We start from the raw sequence: 4,575 nt of genomic DNA, 5'->3' as shown, positions 1-4,575 counted from the left end.
AGAAAGGGCAGGAGGACTTGAGGTTGAATATCTTGTCCTCCCGGCAACGTTCAGTGGTGAGTGTAGTAGCATAAAAACTGTATTCTATTTTTAGGCAATGGTTAACATTCTACAGGGCGGGGCAATTGCGAGTATGTGAAACAATCTATTCTTGTTTTATTATGTAATAATCATTGTATTATTTTCCATATGAACAACTGTAAACCTACTTTTGCCCCACCCTGTAGTTTGGCTGTGAGAAAGGGACCCAGGAAAGAAAGCCTCAACAAGCTGGCTGTGTGTATTTCTGTCCCTCAGGATTGGTGGTGGGCAGTCCAAGCTGTGAGGTGGCCCTGTGCCTTGGAATCCTGAGGAAGTCGGCTTCTTCGCCCTCCCTGCTCAGTCATCCCTGGAGTACGGCCCTTGTTCTTGAGGTGCAGGATGACATCTGGAGCTCCAGATAGCAGATCTGTGTTCTCGCAGCAGCAGAGAAGACAGGCAGAGGGGGTGGGCACAGATGTTGATCCCATTTACACATCATTAGCCATGACTTCATCACATTGCACTTAGCTGCAAGGCTGACTGGCAAATGCCTGCTTTATAACGGGTGTCCTGTGCCCAGCTAAAAGTTGATGGCTCCAATAATGGAGAAGCGGAGAATAGCTATAGGAAGGCCAGCAGCAGTCCCTGCCCAGGCTGCCTCAACAAAAAGGATGTGTTAGTCAGCAGAGCTGTTTCTGTGCAGTGCTTAAGGCCCCAGGGATGGGTTCTAGGTTGTGCACTTCCCTACCTCCTGGGACCCTGGACCCCATCTGGCTTCCCCTTCTTCACCCCCACCATTACACCGCTGTCCCCCTCCCCCCATAGAGGGCCTGGGGGTGGGTGTCACAAGGGTTGGGGTCATGCCCTCACATCTGGAGAGGGGAGAGATGGTGGCAGCCTTCCCCATCCTGGCCTGACAGCACCACAGCAGCCTCTCACCCACCCCTGATCCAGGACTTAGGTCCTCAGCACCGGGTTGCGATGGCCTTGGCTGGAGTGGGCTGGAGCAGCAGACCCTGGGGAGAGGATATGTCTGGCTCAGCTTCCCTGCTAAGGCAAGGCGCATCAGTGTGGTGGCTGGCAGGAAACGGAGCCCAGCTGAGGTCAGGTCCCAGCACATGTTAGCCCCGGGATATGAGCTGAGCCCCTTGCAGCCGGGAGGGTCTACACGTGTCCTGCAAGTGTACAGGGTACAAGTTGACATTGCGGGACACTTTCTTCCTGAATCTGACTTGAGTTAATCCTTTTTGGCTGGCCAGCTTTAGTCACTCTCAAGGGATAAGCCACAAAATTAGTCTTAATTTTGGTGGTTCTTAATACAAATGTTGAACTGGCATTTCATCCTATATAATAAAAGCCTAATATGCTAAGTGTCCCATCATCCAGTCAGCCATTCAACCAATCAAAAGTGTAATATGCTAATGATATGCTAAGGCCACACAACCTCTCCCTATGATGTGCACTGACCACCAGGGGGCAGACAGTTGACTGGTCGACCAGTCGCAATGACGTGCACTGACACTCCAACTGGTAGGTTAGCTTGCTGCTGGGGTCTGGCCTATCGGGACTGAGCGAGATGGGCTGGACACGCCCTGGAGCCCTCCTGAGGTCCCTCCCCATCTCTCCCCCTCCCCCCGATCATGCACCAGTGGGGTCCCTCGGCCTGGCCTGCACCCTCTTGCAATCTGGGCTGAGAGACCACCCCCCCATCCCCAATGTATGAATTTCGTGCACTGGGCCTCTAGTCATATAACAAAGATGAATGGCAAAATGAATCTAATAATTTAAAATCTTAATATTCTTTATTTAGAATGGAATTAAGTAGTGAATGTAACAACATCATGACAAACTGGAGAGACACTGCTGAAGAAAGGAAAAGCTTTACATTTTCATTCTTTAAATGGCATTTCTCCCCCAACCCCTTGCTTTTTTGAACAGGAAATCCTACATTTTCATTTTGCAATGGAACCCAAATTTTGTAGCTGGTCCTGAAAATGAGTTTTCTTATTGAAATACAAGAATACCTTACTTTTGAAGTTTTGGAGGCAAGTTTGTAAAATTTCATGAAAGGATTAATTAGAACTGCTTCCCTTTGGCTGTGCAGGTGTGCCCTCTTGTCAGGTGTCAAACAAGATTATAATAGGTCCTTGGGTTACGTCGGAGACCCGTTCCTACAGCGCGACATAACGCGATTTTCACCGTAAGTCGGAACCCACCTACATAAGCACCTACATCACTCACATGGAGCACATACACAGCAGTAATGAAGTGAAACAGTAAAAAAAATTTAAAAGAAAGATAACAATTCCTGACCTTTACTTGTGGTAAATAAATAACAAAAAACATAAAGCACATATGTACATACGTCAAATGACAGAACTTTTTTTTTATAAATAAATGGAAGATGGCGACGTAACCACGAAATGACGTACGTTGAGTCCGATGTAACCCGAGGACTGCCTGTATGTGTTCACCCTCATCTCATTACTTCCTTAGCCAGTCTCCATCCATGGCCAAATAGGATATTCTCACTGATGCCCATTAGACTTGTGTGCAGATCAAGTTTGGTATTAGAATTAGATGCAAAATAGTCTTGTCAATAAATCAGTGTGTATATTGCCTCAATAACCACAATGTAATTTCCAGCATGTTTCATGTAGATTAATATCTTTTATTGTACTAAAAATACTGAAGTACTTCTGTTTCCTTAAGTATTTTTGAATACTTTCACCCTTTCCTACCTCTCTCTGACTAATTCTGAGAGTTTCTGTATATGTAAATGGAAAAGACAATTTCTACTCTAAAAGATGAGATTATGCAAATGACTGTATTCTCTTGTTTTCTTTTGGCTGTGGCCTGGCTCTCAGGATTCTATTTATAATGCTAGCTTGGCATGTCATTTGGTTGCCTAATGGGATGGAGGTGAATAGCAAGTGGTTCCACTGTTACAAAAAGAAAAATCATGTGGAAGATGGATGAAGTAAAACCTTTGGTTTCAGGAGTTTCCTGCACTATTCGTCCCTTGGGTAATACATCGTAATTTCTCCCTGTGTGTGTTGTGCCCCCATCATGCTGCACATTTTCAGTTCTTGCAAAATGTGCCAATGTGGCAGGCCCACACTAATACTTCCACATTGAGGTTTTCTAATAAAACAACAATTGACACGATACATTTTTAGCCACAAATACAGCTCCTTCAAGGTTGTACTGTGTCAAAATGCTCTGTGATAAGATGGCATTGTGAGGAGTTATTGCTGATGCATAACACCATACTACTTCTGTTTTCATTGAAGATAAATGCATCAATGCCACAACAAACCAGCCATTAGCATTCGTATCATAGGCAAAGTCCAAGGCTGAGAAATGGGAAATCAGTAAAGATGAATTTTTTTCATTTTAATAAATCATAGGTAGGGTTTGGATGCATAAATTAGTTTGCTCATGAAGCAAATTTAGTGAGGGCTTCACACATGTTGGGTGCTAGTCTATAGGCTGGAGATATAGCAGTGACAATGACAACTTCCTGTCCTCATGGAGCTTGTATCCTCCTGAAGTGGTAAAAAATGTAACTAGTTAAGGAAGTTTAGAAATTATACAAAACACTAGAGGCCCGGTGCATGAAATTTATGCATGGATGCTGTCTCTAGGTCTGGCCAGTGATCGAAGTGTGAACGTCTGGCATAGAAGGGCAGGTCCCAGCTGACCTCTGGGCCCTGAGCAGCATCTTGGCCTCTGGGCCTCCATGCACCCCTCTCTGCCTGAGTCATTGGGCCCTCGCCCGGCTCCCTTAGTGCCTGCTCTCTTCAGGGCCCATCGGGGCCAGCAGCGCCTCCACGGCTGCTGGCTGCCAGTGCCACGTCGCCAATGCCCGCCATGTTCCATGCCGCCCCCTGGTGGTCAGCACACATCATAGTGAGCAGTTGAACTCCTGGTTGAACTCCCAGTGGAGGGGACAATTTGCATATTAGGCTTTTATTATATAGGATATCTTGTTTCCTTTTCTTTCCTTCTTTTTTTTATGAATTAGATTGTGGGAATTCTATTTGCAGAAATTACTGGACAAGATAAGGTAATGGTGGGGATATTGAGCTCTAGAATGAGGTAAACTGGAGTTTGACTCTTTCTCTTAAAAGCTGTGACTTTTGGCCCTAGGCAGTAGGCTCAGTTGGTAGGGCATGGTCCCATGCACTAAAAGGTTGGGGTTCGATTCTGGTCAGGGCACATGCCTGGGTTGCAGGCTTGATCCCTGGTAGGGGGCGTGCAGGGGGCTGCCAATAGATGTTGTGCTCTCACATGGATGTTTCTCTTTCTCTCACTTCCTTTCTCTCTAAAAAAAATACCAATGAAATTCTTTTTTAAAAAGCTATGACTTTTGGCAAGGAGCTTGAGCACTCTGAGCCGTGATTTTGCTATCTATATAAGCTTACGTGACCATTACAACCGAACTACCAGAACGGCTGGTTGACCAGACGCTCAATGCAGGAGCTGCCCCCTGGTGGTCAGTGCTCTCCCACAACCAACATCCCACGGTCCCTCCCCCCTGCCAGCTAGCCC

This window comes from Myotis lucifugus, unplaced genomic scaffold (assembly GCF_000147115.1).
Source record: "Myotis lucifugus unplaced genomic scaffold, Myoluc2.0 scaffold_89, whole genome shotgun sequence".
NCBI classification, from domain to species: domain Eukaryota; kingdom Metazoa; phylum Chordata; class Mammalia; order Chiroptera; family Vespertilionidae; genus Myotis; species Myotis lucifugus.
Note: the sequence above shows the minus strand (reverse complement) of the source record.